This window comes from Pongo abelii, chromosome X (assembly GCF_028885655.2).
Source record: "Pongo abelii isolate AG06213 chromosome X, NHGRI_mPonAbe1-v2.0_pri, whole genome shotgun sequence".
Classification (NCBI taxonomy): Eukaryota; Metazoa; Chordata; class Mammalia; order Primates; family Hominidae; genus Pongo; species Pongo abelii.
The window spans coordinates 31,917,053-31,933,035 of record NC_072008.2 but is presented as its reverse complement, the minus strand read 5'-3'; positions in this window follow the sequence as shown (position 1 = coordinate 31,933,035).

Sequence of the window (15,983 nt, the reverse complement as noted above, 5' to 3'; positions counted from 1 at the left end):
CCTGGGCAATGGCGGGCGCCCCTCCCCCAGCCTCGCTGCCGGCTTGCAGTTTGATCTCAGACTGCTGTGCTAGCAATCAGCGAGACTCCGTGGGCGTAGGACCCTCTGAGCCAGGTGCCGGATATAATCTCCTGGTGCGCCGTTTTTTTAAGCCCGTCGGAAAAGCGCAGTATTCGGGTGGGAGTGACCCGATTTTCCAGGTGCCGTCTGTCACCCCTTTCTTTGACTAGGAAAGGGAGCTCCCTGACCCCTTGCGCTTCCCGAGTGAGGCAATGCCTCGCCCTTCTTTGGCTCGCGCACTGTGCGTGCACCCACTGACCTGCGCCCGCTGTCTGGCACTCCCTAGTGAGATGAACCTGGTACCTCAGATGGAAATGCAGAAATCACCCGTCTTCTGCGTCGCTCACGCTGGGAGCTGTAGACCGGAGCTGTTCCTATTCGGCCATCTTGGCTCCTCCCCCAGAGGGCAACATTCTAATTATCTTTAGCTATGGGGTCTGTTCCCATAGGATAACTATAACGTAGTAGGTTGACAGAGCCTCCCAAGAAACCACAGCAGTGCTCAATTGTGGCGAGTTACTTCTTCATCCCATCAAAATGTCGTGATTGGACCCACAACTGTGCATACATTTTTTTGGCATTTTCCTACCAGAAGCATATTTACATTTCTTTAATATCCAGTCATATCCTTCCCTTATTTAAAAATAATTATTCAGAGAATTTCAGTTTTTTGTAATCCTCTCTTCTATGAATTTTAGCAACACTTATACACAGATACTTGATATTCTGGAGAAATATTCTTCAAGACCGTGTGGATTAACAGATTTTCAAATGCCATTATAGTATATGTATATACTATATATGTATAAGTATGTGTAGTCCCCAAAATGCATGCTTTATAATCCTCATAATAGATCTCTTACAGATGAGGAAAAGAAGATGTAGAAAGGTTACGTAAGGTAGCTAACAGGTATTCCAAATAATGTTAAACTTAAGTCTGACTATTCCAAAATTGCATTCTTAACTCTGATTTCTATATTTGTTTTCCATTCTAAACTGTGTATTATGATATAAGTTCCTCACTAAGGCTCTTTTTCAGGGTCTTCCTAATACTAAAGTCACTCTTACAGTGAGTATTTTCTTTACGTGTGAAATCCAATAGGCAAAAAAACCACTTGGCAATAAATTTTAGGCATTAACCTCATGCCAAGTAATTATCAGAAGGCTATAATGCTTTGAAACTTCACAAGTCTGATTTTAAGATAATGGAATGAGGCTTGCATTGTGAACTTTCTTGATGCTTTACATTGCAATATGCTGTATGGATTGACTTCCCAAAAATAAAAAATAAAAAAAAAAGATTTTTAGAGCATACTGGGAAGGTCTGCCAATTAAAAACCGGAGATTGGCTGAAGGCTTGCAGCAATTGAATTTTGAATACAGATGGTGTCAAATCGAGTGTTTCCATAGCAACAGACTCTTCCTTAATAACTTTTAGATGGGAGGGGGTACATAAAAGAGAAAACCATCTTTTAGCAGATGTATGTTTTCAGCATGTTTTCGGATTGATTTTGGAAGCTAATTTGTACTTAACTAGTGATTGTTTTAAGTGCATCTAAATATTACTAAATTCTCCCGAGGAAACATTTTGAGAATAACAGAAATAAACTCTAGGAACTTTATGAAGACATGAAAAGGGCACAATTTTACAAAGCCTTTTTTTTTTTTTTTTTTTGGTCTGGAGCCAATCAAACAGTATTTTATATTGAGTATGACCTATCATTGGTCAAAGAGTTCTTGATTCTTAATGCCTGTTAATATTGAACGTTTACAATATGGGTAAAATCGAAGAAAAAGTGCTATGTATCTCATGGATTTGGAATTTATCTTAATATACTCTTTCTTCAGGTTAATGATTATTTTTAAAAAATAATGATACAAATCATTTCAGGAAGGACCTCATAAAGAGGTCATTGATAGAGTTCATATCATATAGCAGAGTTGTCCTAGATTTCATGTCCAATCCTCAGTTTTGCATAGCCAACAACTAAATTTTAGTAGTTCACCTAGAGATGATCAGGCTCTGGGAGACTGACTCATGCTACACAAACTCACAAGGCACTGGTTTATAAACCATTTGAAAGAATAAATAATAATTCAAACTATTATTTTATAACAAGACTGGCAGGAAAATCAATAATGGTAATGTGTTCGGGGTGTCCTCCCCAGTGAGGACTATCCAGAAGACCAAGTGATGGATTATTGTACAAAGTGATAGAATTGGGAGAAGGGTAATAAGGCATTATGAAAGGATGCTTCATTAAGTGAGAAAAGCTACATAAACTACCCATCTTTACTATTCTAGATGACCTTAAAAATGTTAATGGAAACAGAGAAACAGGCAATTCATCTCAGATGGTACAAAAAACATAATAGCACATGTTTGCTCCCTGGCTTCCTTTTAGATTCCCTGCAAGAGATTTTCCCCCAACTACCACCATATAAAGATATACAGCTTTACCTTCACTCTCCTATTATGTCACAGAACAATATAAAACTCAGATATGTTAGTATAAGTTAATAGTTGGTAGCTTTATATTAATAACATTACTACCTGTTACCCCCAGATTCATCTGGGTTACTTCATCCCCAAAACCCTTTCAAAACGACATTTCCCACAAAGATTTCTAGTATTATTGGCCATTCCCGGACATCTTGCTTCCAACATAAGAAATTCTGACATAATAGGGATATAAGAAGGCCTTGGGAATCTGTATTTATAACAAGCTGCCCAGGCTATCTGAGGCTCAGCCAGTTTGTTTTTGCAGATAGCTATTACTATCCACAATCTCTTTTATCCTATTGTAATTGCAGAAGAAAATCTTTCTTTCTAGTTTCTTTGAAATTTCTGGAACGTTAGGACTTAGAGCCTCTAGGAACTTGTACATAAAAAGAGAGACTTAAAGAGATATCAAAGTAGTGATAGAAATAGATACAGATAAATGCATAGACATAGAAGTAGACATATATAATAGAAACATATATGTATACATAGAAATAGAAATGTGCCATTTAGAACTCTTAAGAAATATGTGCACTCTTAAAATATAGTTTAAAAATGTAAAGAACTTGCTATTGATTGAAAATAGCATAATAAACTTAAATGAAATAAGGACCCCAAAAGCAAATATTTCTGACACACCACACACACACACACACACACACACAGAGAGAGAGAGAGACAGACAGAGAGAGAGAGAGAGCTGTACAATGACAACCACTTCCTCACCCAGATAAAGAAAAAATTTTATTTATCTTCTTTCTCATTCTATTATTATTTTTTCTAGATTAAATTAAAATGGTAATTATGTGTAAGAACAAGCATTATTGCCATATAAACAATGCAACAAAGGAATCCAATGAAAATTAAGTGAAAATAAAAGGTACAGCTTCGTGAAAGACCCAGTTCTTAGAGCTTAGTCTCAAACTCTTTGTACTCTGCACTCTTTTCTTGATTTGACTCTATTGATTGATTGATTGATTGAGACAGAGTCTCGCTCTGTCACCCAGGCTAGAATGTAGTGGCTCGATCTCAGCTCACTGCAACCTCCGCCTCCTGTTTCAAGTGATTCTCCTGCCTCAGCCTCCTGAGTAGCTGAGACTACAGACATGTACCACCATGCCCAGCTAATTTTTGTATTTTTAGTAGAGATGGGATTTCACCATGGTGGTCAGGCTGGTCCCGAACTCCTGAATTCAAGTGATCGGTCTGCCTTGTTCCCCCAAAGAGCTGGGATTACAGGTGTGAGCCACCACGCCCAGCCGATTTTACTCTCTTTAGAACTGCAAAAGTAGGAATCTAGCTCAAATGCAGACATTCTAGAAGGTTTGATTTCAAAAATCTTCTCAAAAGAAAGAGAGCAAGAGCAAGAAAGAAAGCAGAGAGAGAAAGCAGAAGATAAAATGGCATTGTTTGAACAGGGATGGAAACTGAGCAAGAAATTTGGTCACTAAACACTTTAGTATCTATCATTTAAGATTGTAATTTGGTTATTTATCACTGGAAAGTGATTAATAATCTAAAATGCATTTTATAATACTAATACTATTAAAACATTAATTTAATTTTTGGAGAAAGTTTGTTATAGATTGATTTATACTTACCACTGAATATTAAAATGTTTAATGGAAGTAGTTTCAAATAGTATTTAATGATATAGGGAATTATTACAACATTAATGCTCGGAAAAAAAAGTAGGATATGGAATTATTTATGCCATAGGATCCTAATTTTGTAAAAAAACAGAGAAAACCAGCGAAAGAAATTATAACTGGAAGGAAATACATCAAAGTGGTTTGCAGTTATCACTCATGAAATTGAGGTGAACTTAATTTTTTTCCGTTTGTATCCATCCGTGTTTTAATACCACAGACATGCTTTAGATCTGCCCATATATTGTGGCTTTCAGAGGGTTATAAACCATTGTGACTCTGACATATCTAAGAATTTTTATCTCTCAAGAACAAATTTTCACTCCCTATGGTGTCATTATCTGTTGAGAATGCATGCAATAGTTCAAGAGCCAAAAGACTCTGATTCAGTAAGTTTAGGGTAGAAAAAAATTAAGTACATTTTTAAAATAGAGCTCTGGTGTTTCAAAGGCAATGTGCAAATGTACCTACTTAATATTATTCTAATTTTTTCAGGATAGCTGAAATATAAACATCTATTTTTAGTAATAACACAAATGATGGAATGCTTTTACATATTTATAAATCATTAAGGATTTGCTTTTTGTTTCGACTGTCTGGAACATATAAATTTGAACACAATTTAGAACAACATTCAGGAAATATGATTTATTTATTATCTTCTTGACCTTTATTTTATTATCTTTTTACCATCTACTTTTATGTAAGTCTTTTTTTCAATCATTGTTTATTTCTTTACTTTTCCTTCCACATAGAATTAAAGGGAGATTTGGGCTTAGTGTCCTTAATTCATAGTTCCATTGTGGCTACTAAAAGGTGAACTGAAAGATTGCAAACACATGGTACCTTGTAGATAATTTTCTCCAGTCAGACAGTTAGACAAAGGCCTCTGAGGTTTCTGGGGTCATTGTTGAAGCTATGTCTTAAAATCCTATATCCTTTTCTCATTGTGGGTTCCTTTTCACAACACAGAAGTTTTCTTTTTTTTAATTTCAACTTTTAGATACAGAAGGTACATGTGCAGATTTGTTACGTGGGAATATTGCATGATGCTGAGGTTTGGAGTAGAGATCCCATCGCCATGTTAGTGAGCATAGTAACTGATAGGTCGTTTTTTTAACCCACTCCCCTCCCTCCTCCCTCTAGTAGTCTCCAGGGTCTATTGTTCCTGTATTTATGTCCATGTGTGCTCAATGCTTAGCTCCCACTTATAAGTGAGAACATGTGGTATTTGGTAGAACTTTTCATTTTTAAGTTAAAAAACAAAACAACATGAGGATGAGTGGAAGAACTATTCAGCACAGCAGGTTATAAACCAGTTAGGGTGATGACGCCCTGAATGGAGGTTTTCATGAACATCTCATATTAGCTATTTCAGCTTTGGTTTTTTTAATGTTCAAAGTAAATAGAATAATGAAGAGGCTATTTAGGAAGGTTTAGACTGAGGGAAAAAAATCCTTTCATTAGGTTCCAAATAACGGTTAGCTTATTACACAGCAAGAGGCAGAGATTTAGCAGAGAAAAAATAAAAAGATTTTAAAAAAAACAACGAGATTAAAAGGTCAGTAATACCATTGGAACTGGCAGCATGGCAAGTTTATATCAGATATCTTTTGTTTTGGAACACAAGTATACTAATTCTGTTCTGAACCTCTTGCTAATGCCTGTCTCAAGAAAATTTAACATACTTTATCTGTGTGTACAAAAATACCTAAGGACAAAGCTATTACCCAAACTGTATTCAGATTGAAAGAATCCATATAGAAATTTGCAGCTAACGTATTAGTCAGTGTATGTAATTTCTACTGCTTCACGGCACAACTCTTTCTAATTTTCAGGAGCAATATAGCAACTGCTTGCCAGCCAAGAGAAAACCATAGGAGCATTCTTGTCATTGGAGCCAACATTAGTTCTGCCTACAGTGACTAACATAGATGCGTTTGTTGCTAGCTGGAATTTTCCATTGGCACTAGTTACATGTAATAAGTTAGTGCTTTCAAATGGACCATGGAATATAGGAAAACTAGAGTCTGATGTAACCAAAAAGAATGTTGATAAACTCAGAGATTATGAAAGAGAGGAGAGGAGTGGTTTTTGCGGAAATGATAGAAAAGCAAAAAAAGATGGCAGGATTTGGAAAAAAGAAAATCAAGTTACAGATTTAATTAGTAAAGGAGCTTCTTTTAATAATTAGATAAGAGTATGAGTTTAGAGTAACTGCCTGGCTAATATGTACAATCTTCAAGTTCAGTCATTTTCCAAAATTTTAATTTTTAGCATATTTTTTTGTAAATTTTAAGTGGAAACCTTCCACTTTTGTTGACTAACTTGGCTCCCTGATATTTTACTCAACCTCCTACTTTCTTATTCTCTACTTCTGAGTCTTTGCTTCCACAGTGAGGTAGCTCATATTCCTTAAGTTTCCTGTCTGGTTTTGCTTTTTTTTTTTAACAGCTAAAATAAACTCTACAAGCATTTCTATCATTTTCTTTACATCCAATCTCTTGTGACCCATGTCCTAATCACTTTGGTAAAGTATCAGTGACCACCCAAGAGGTTCACTTTGCTTCGTCAAAGGACCACCTCTCATGCTTTATCTCCAGAGCTTCTGCCTTGAAAGTAAGAATAATATAACCTTTCCTGAATGTCTATTTCAATTTCATGCATTTGATCTGCCTCTTCAGACCATTCCCAAGGCTTTGCTCTTGTTCTTTACCCTCATGGCTTTAGTTATTCATCACTATATGAATGACAGCTCCCAAAATGACAGCTCTGGCCTCTCACCTATTTCATCTATTCCATATGGCAAACTGTCTATATTACATTTCATCATGAGGGATAATTATAACTTCACATTGAACAAGAAATTGTGGGTCCGTGTTGATTTCCAGCAGCAACCTTTATTTTTTAGACTATGATAGAAAAAGGGTCAACTTTCTCTTTTATTTATTTATCTCAAATAACTCAAAGTCAAGCTAGAAAAGCCAAGCAAGTAATATTTCCCAACAAAGCAGCTTTAAGCAAAAAAAATTTCAGACATGACATGCAGCCTCTATTGTGGAAGAAGCACAGTGACCTAGGCCTAGTCACAGTCCACTAGTTTCATTTTTTTCCTGCAAGAGAGAAAAGTATGGCAGGGCCAAGACTCCTAAGACCCCTTAAAAAATTGTGAGGTTTTTATAACCCTGTTCGTTTCCCATCAAAAGCATTCATGAAGCACCTGCCATGTACCAGATGATGCATTCTAGGCAGAGGGAAGAACTTGGGCAAAGTCCTGTACATTTTATCTTCTAAATCTTACTAATCTTTTCCTATCTTTCCATCTACCACCCACCATCATGCTGTGCCTGGACTCCTATCCTAACATCTTACTCTGTTTTTTCTGCATCTTTTTTGCCCTCCCCTCCAATCTACTCTCCAATTAGCAACATGACTAATCTTTTCAAGCCCAGATTAGATGGTGTCACTTCCCTACTTTAAACCTTTCACCGGATTCCCATTGCACTGAGGTTGAAGACCAAAATCTTTACCATAACTCACAAGGCCACTGGGAGCTATGAAAATTTTCTTTTTTAGTTTTTTTCCTTTTAATTAGTGATGCATTCAATAAGTGGAGTCTATCGTAAAAGCATAGATTCCAAATCATGTGAATACTCAATTATGTAATTTACTTACAGAATGTTTGTTACTTCTTTTTCAGCTTTGATTTTGTATACATCCTAACTCAATCTCAGTTATATAAGAGATTATAAAAAAGTTTGTGATGAATGCATACATAAAGGAACAAATAATTAATAAATATATAAAGACAAATCAGTATTGAATGACCAAATGGCTCTTTATTAAAGAACTTAGAAAAATATAGTCTTGCTTGAGACCAAGTTCTGGCAACGTATGTGTGTCTTTTTGTTTGGGTTAAAAAGCATTAGTTTTATATGTTTTAAAAGGATAGGATCTTTCCTTGGCTGCAAATAGTATAGGCACAGTGCTATTCTGTATCTTATTTTAAAGAAAATAACAATAATACCTTATTACTTGCTGACAGTTTTGCAGTTTACAAAGCACTGTTCACATGGATTACCTTATTTTAAATTTCTCAATTTTTTTCCTTCTACTATGGGAATTCTGTTTCAGGAGAATTTCCTTTTAAAATTAAGGCGATTATACTATTCTGTTCCTGTATTTCTTAGCCATATGTTTCACCAAGGTATTGTCTCTCTCCAGGTCTTTCTTCTCTGGATGTATAGTTACGATTTTCCAGGGGGTAAATGAAAACAGTGGGAGCAATTGACAGAGTGTTTTTTGTTTCCCATAAACTCAAGCATTGCATTTAAGGAGCTGCTGTACTATTTTAAGAGTTCCTATACTAATTTTAAAAGTTTATTTACATATTTTGTAGATTTTTAGGATGAGTCATCAGAAAAAAATTAAAAATAAATTTACATATTTTGTATTAAGCTATTTTGTTACTTGAATGGGGATTATTAGAACGAGGAAAGAATTACTTTTATCTCCCCATTTTTCATGTCATTTACTATAACATTCATGAATTGCTAAAGTTTAAACAATCAAAAAATATCTGAAAATGGAGCCTAGGAAGGGTAACTTATGTCTTTCATACTCCTTCCTTTTTGGTTTTTCTACCAACATTTTAGTCTAAAATATATTTTATTTTCACTGATCCTGTGTTTGTCTTAATAACGTAGTAGTACGTATGTTAAATGAAGCAGAATTCATTGATTCTTTTTTTTTATTACTCCTCTTTTTGCTTTTCTGGAGAAGCATTTGAAGAAATCAGTTCAGGCTACACTTCATCAATTCATTTCCTCATCTTCCCCTTAACACAAAAGCCCCATTTTCACTCTTCAAAACATTTGATCACATACTTAATTTTCATAGCATTGACTAAATGTATGTGTTTGTTTTGTTTATATATTGCATATTTGTGATGATTTTCACTTTTACAGTTTAGGCATGGGTAGGAAGGACACTTAAATAAGTACTTAAATTCTTGTTCATGACTTGAGAAACTCACAAGGTAGCATGGAATGGCACCTAAACAAGGCTTTGTTAGGGTGAAAGGGAATTATCAGGACAAAATTGACTACTGGCAGTGACTTTTGAGCAGAGTGCTGCAAACTGAAAAGGCAGAGCATTCTAGGCAGAGGGAAAGCATAGACGCATGTGAGATACATGTGAAATACTTAGACAAATGTGAGGTGTGTGGTAACATTGTACATACCTACGGCTCCTTCCTGTGTAGCTGTAAAGCTGGAGTATAGGCATCACAACAGGCAGCAGAAGCCAAGAAGCTAGAAAAGTAGACAAAGGCCACATTATAAAAGATCTTGTAAGGCAGGTAAAGAGTTTTAATAGTATCCTGAAAGCAGTGTGGGGTGGGGGGTATGACATTAAGGAAATTTGATAAGTGATGAAAGACTAAGATTTTCATCTTCAAAAGACTTCTCTGGAGGTGGAGGTGGACCACTTGATGTCAGGAGTTCAAGACCAGCCTGGTCAACTTGATGAAACCCCATCTCTACTAAAAATACAAAAAAATAGCTGGGCATGGTGGTGCATGCCTGTAATCCCAGCTACTCAGGAGGCTGAGGCAGGAGAATAGCTTGAACCCAAGAGGCAGAGGTTGCAGTGAGCCGAGATGGTGCCACTGCACTTCAGCCGGGATGACAGAGGGAGACTCCCTATTAAAAAAGAAAAAAGAAAAAAAAAAAAAAGACTTCTCGGACTAGAGTTTTAAAGAACGATGGGGAGTGCAAAAGGCTAACATTAAATCAGTGGTTCTCAACCCTGGCTGCACGGTAGCATCACTAGGGGGAGTTTAAAAAAAATGCCAATACCTGGACTCCACCCCAAACCAGTTAAATCAGAGCCTTAATAGGGCCCAGACATTCGTAGTTTTTAAAGGAGCCCACTTGATTCAAATGCACAGACAAGGTTGTGTTCCGCTGAACTAGAGAGAGCATCAGGAGGCTTTTAACTAAAACAATCTAGGGAAGAGAGAGATGAATGATACAGAGGCCAGAAGAGCTATTAAGGAGGAATGACTCGGCATCTTCTTGGTTAAAGTATAAGGAAGAAAGAAGAATGAAGGATAATTTGCATGTTTCTCCTTCAGTGACTAAGTAGAGGAACAGATGTGTATCAGTGATTAGGGGAGAGGAAGAATGAAGATGATGTAATCCAGTTTGAATATGTTGGCTATTTCATAGAGATTTAGTAGGTGTTTGGCTCTACGGATACAGAGTTCAAGAGACAATTCTTAGCTTAAAACACAGATTTTACTCTGATTATTTTAGAGATAGTAAATGAAGCAATATACATACATGAACTCACCAGAGAGAATATGTAAAGTGAAAACAAAAAGATCAAAGGGAGACCCCTAGGGAATTTAAGGAATGGGCCGAAGAGACTGAGGAGTGGCCAAATAGGCAGAATAAAATCCAAGAAAGAATCTTCCATATTAATCAAAAGAGAAGGTTTCAAAGAGGGTTCGTCAATTGGCAAGTACTGAAGGGATATCTGAAAACATAAAGACTTTAGACTCTCTAATACTGTAGCAACTTGAAGGTCACTGCTATCATCTACAAAAGTAATTTCAGTGGCAAAAGCCAAAATGTAATGGTTTAGAAGGGTGTGTGAGGTGTGGATGTGGAAATAGTGGGTATAGACTATTGCTTCTCAAAATGTAATCACCTGAAAAATCTTATTTTAAAATGCAAATTTTGATTCATTAGCTCTAGAGTGGAGCCTGAGGTTCTGCATTTCTAACAAGTTATCAGGTGATGCTGATGCTGATGCTGCTTATACACAAACCATCCTTTAAGTAGCACTGGTATAAGCCACTCTCCCACAAAGGAGGAAGACATAGGGTTTCCATCAGGGGATGCGGGTGGGGTGTAGGACCAAAGGAAATAATACTCTTTTGTCTTTTGTTTGGTTGGTTTTGGTTGTTTTCTTCTTAAAATAAACATGGTTGTAGACGGGGATTGAAGACACAGGAGGGGTAAAAAATGGAATCACTTCTCATAGAAGGTGGAAGAGACTGGAACATTGAGTACAGCAAGGGAATTAGGCATGGGTAGGAGGGACACCTAAATCTGAAGAGAAGGAGGTAAGAAAGAATTGAAATACAGAAAAGTTCTGTCAGTAAACAATGTATGGAATTGTGCTTTTTAGCCATAGTTTCAGTTCAAAAAATTGTTTTCCATTTATTTTTATTTCTTAACTTGAATAGTTGGATGGTGGAGTATGCTTGTAAAAATAAGAGTGAGGCCACTTTGTTTTTCAGGGTTAATTTCCATTTTCTGCACTCATCAAGTAAAAGTTTAAGTGGCAAGGTGTAGATATGAAATTCAATGTGTGCTAAGGGAGAAAAAAATGCTTTTTATTCTACATTATTTTAAAAATATGTATATTCCAACAAATGCATCAAATTTGATGTGCAAATTTACAGTGATGAATGAGTTTTATTGTGTGCATTGCATGCTGGTGACATGGTAATAAATCTGTGGTGCTAGAATTATAATGGTCCCCTTTAGCTTCGCTTTAATGAACTCTTGCTGAACACTTTTGAGTTGTTAGTACTTTATTTGCTACATTTGGCACTTAATTAGTTAATGACTGAGACACTGGAACGATGGATCTTCTAATGATATGTTAGGCCTATATCACATCTAGATAGTTTCTTTTCTGTGACTTGTAAGTGACCTAAGATGATAAACTGAAATATTTTTGCATAGATATACATCAAGCTTTTCTCCTAACTTCAGGCTTTCATCTTAACCAATAGTTTCCAACACCCCTAAAAGAGAAGTCATTATGTTTTTTAGAAAATTATTCATTTTAATGTGATCAAATAATATCACATTTCAGCATTCACCTATTTAATTAATAAAACAACTTACATGTTTCATTATGAGTGGATGTTGATATTTTTTCATAATCTATTATCCTCCAACCAGTGGTAAAAACCCAATCCTCCTTTCACCCAACTCATCTTTCAGTATGGGAAGCAATACATACTTCCCTATGTTTTATTACCAAAACAGGAGAATGAGCTTTCTTTAGAAGGTTAACTCATTTTCTCTATTAGAATATTCAGCATACTTTTAAGGAGGTAATCTGGTCTTTGACAGTCTGTTGATTAGAAAATTAAGAGACCTGCCTAAATTCCATTTCCAACTCCTCTCCATACACATTGTGACTTTGAGCAAAACGTTTTGCCATTTCCACTCCTGTAAGTTCTGTTTAGTATCTTTAAACTTCCATATCCCACAGATGGTATTTTTTTCTTCATTGGAAAGTGGTGTTAGTGATTCAGAAAACTGCTTAAATAATACGTGCTTTGTGTTTCCTGTGACAGAACTTTTTTTTTTTTTTTTTTTTGAGACAGAGTCTCACTCTGTTGCCCAGGCTGGAGTGCAGTGGCGCGATCTTGGCTCACTGCAACCTCTGCCGCCCGGGTTCAAGCGATTCTCCTGCCTCAGCCTCCCGAGTAGCTGGGATTACAGGTGGCTGCCACTGCGCCTGGCTAATTTTTGTATTTTTAGTAGAGACAGGGTTTCACCATCTTGGCCAGGCTGATCTTCAACTCCTGATCTCATGATCCATTCACCTCGGCCTCCCAAAGTGCTGGGATTACAGGTGTGAGCCACCATGCCCAGCCGAGAGAACATTTTATCTAACATTCTATTTTAAAATTTTTCAAATACACAGAAAGCTGAAAGAATTGTACAGTGAGTGCTCATGAACCCACTCTCTAGATTTCGTTGTATCACTTCATTCCTTTCTCTACCCGCCATCCCCTATTATTTTCTGATGCCCTTCAAAGTAAGTTGGTGACATCGGTTCCCTTTACCTCTAAGTTCTTCAACATGCATGTCATTAACGAGAGCTCAATATTTGTTCACATTTCTTTTGTTTGTTTGTTTGTGGCAAAATTTGTATGGACTAGAATGTGTAAATCTCGTATGTATTATGAAATGAGTTTTGATGAATGGGTATACCTGTGTGACACATGCCTCTCTTAAGATACAAAAAATAGCCTTGGCCCAAACAGGAGGGAACATTTTTTTAGGTTGGCTTGAGTTTCCTTTAACTGACATGTAGCATGACTGAATATATGACCATAAGATTGCCAAGTTGAAATATACCAAAGGTCCATCCAGGGGATCAATATGGCTATTGATATGTCATTTGTTCATCTAGGCACTGGGCTGGGTGAGTTCTTCACAAAAACCTTGTAAGGTGAGCTTTGAGCTCTGACAGAGGCATCAAGAAATGTATTTCACAAACTGTTAGAGCTGGAAACATCTCCAGGGATCATCCAATCTATCCTCCTTTGCTTTATGACTCAGGATTTAAGAAGCCCCAGAAAAGTCCAACAGTGTTACAAAAGCACATGATTGCCTATTTATGCCCCTATAATTGAGAGCTGGCTAGGGGTCAGGTATTTTTCTCAGTGCCTTGTGTACGTTATTTCCTTTCATCTTTCTAGATTATTAATCTGCTTGTTATTATTATCCCCATATAATAGAGGAGTAAACAGTGTGAAAATAGCACTAAACTATTGATCTTTTCCATGTTCCAAACTAACCTTAAATGTTAGGCTAATATTGTAAAATTTTAAAATTTAGTCATTTGTTCTGGGTCTGTCTTCCATGAACTTAACCAAAATGCTTGGCTGTTTCTGCATTCTAGGTTTTTGGGATTTAGAGAAAAGGCAACTTTGTCATCATAGTGGCCAGGATTTATTCATGTGCCAATAACTCCCCTCTGTTTTTAGCTTTTTGATCTGTTACATCTCAGATACTTTATTATCTATTTGTAAAACAACCACATTCCTCCTCTTCTATATCTAAATGAAAAAAAAATGCCCATTCATACTAGCTACATGGTTAGCATATATGTTTCTTCCTCTTTCTGGGTTTGAGTTGAAACTTCTTTTCAAAGCTTAACTATAGATAGGTCTTCCACAGAACCCTGTTTAAATGCCTTGTGGAAGTAGAAGGGACACATCTTAATATTCCTTATAATTTGTGTTATTGTTTGGACTTTCCTCAGTTCCTTATATGTCTTTGTATGTCAAACATTCAGTTATGCTTCCATTACTCCAGGTATAGTTGTGTCCTAGCTTTGTACGAGGTTACAATAATGGTGGTTTCCTTGTTTTCAGCTTCATTCTTGATCATGCCTAACATTTTTTGATGGTTTTAGCCTCGGAGAACAGTCTATTGCTATTTCTACCTTTTTCCTGATCCCAACAAATAGTTTAGAAATCTTTGTCTTAACTTCAATTGGGATCACTTTTCCTTTAGAGTTGCCCACAGTTAATCGTGTCCGTCACTCTTCACTCACTCAAATGACCTCAAAAGATTTACCTGCAATTTAAGCCTTTCAGCTTGGCATTTTCTACCTGGAACTCTGGCGTACTCTGTAGGATCAATGAGATCCATAGTGTGCACTCCCTAGCAGATCATGAATGTTTGTTGATAACTGTAATTCATTGTTTAGTCTTGTCTATACAGAGAAGCAATAGCACCTTGCTTTAGTAGGATCCTTTATGCTTTTATTCATTATTGAATTTTATCTTCACAATAATTCTGTGGCTCTGCAGTTGTCATTATTTCAGTTTGGGAGTTGAGGAAACTGAGATCGTGGCAAATCAACTTTTCCCATTTAAATCCGCTATTTCATCACTAATCCAGGGTTATAACCCAAGACTAACTGCTCATCAAAGTTGCTTTCTAAAAATCAGTTACACAAACTTCTAATTCTCGTGCTATACAGTCAGTGCAGAAATTGCAACAGAACTGTTCTTTGTTCTGCAGCAATGTGTATTCAAAAGGTAATCATTTCTTGTGTATAAATAACATTCCTCCCTAAGAGAGATGTTGTGCGAATTTATATCAGTCAAGAATGTATATCGATAATTAAACATAGCTAGTTTAAAAAACTTGAAGTGAAAGATTGGTTCGTATTCAGTCAACTGAACTGTTTCTTTCTCTGCAATATTGTGGTTCTTGACATGATTGCTGAGTTTCCAATTTGACACTTCTGAAGGTTCGTAAATCAGGACACATGCTGGGTCTCAGTCTGTCATCCTGAGTCTTAGCATTGGTTATTTATTTCCCTTTATTACCCAACATTTATTTACTGCACAAATCAGTCGAGAAGCTTTCCATGATGGACCTTTGTGAGAAAAAAAAAATGTGTACATTGGGTAGCTCTTCAATTACAAACCTGCACAGATTGTCTGGGTTTATGTGCATATACTTTATTATTTTTTCACTTTGGTATGTCAGATGAATTTGGTGTAAATGTAAATCTAACAATATGGGCTCTAGTGGCCAAATGCATTGCCATAATATATTTTTGATCTGTCAGTCCCCTGGGTGAAGTGTCGCAAGTGTGGTAAAATTCTGTAGTACAAATTGATGCTCAATTATGGAAAATTACCAGGTCTATGTGATGTCAGACTACCACACTGATCCACTTTTAAGATAACAGCTTCACTTTGATGATCTTCAGATTTTACATTTGCTTTCATTCCTTGACAAAATGAAATACATTTAAAACTTCTAAAATTGTCTTTTGCATATATTTCTGCAGGGTGTACTCTTGGGACTACTATAACAATCAATTGTACTGCTTTGTTTCTTTTATTAAATAGCAGAATAGCTGCTTGATTCGTCTGTATGTGCCGATGTGTGTCTGTGAATCTAGTCCAGTTCACTGTCCAATAAGAATTT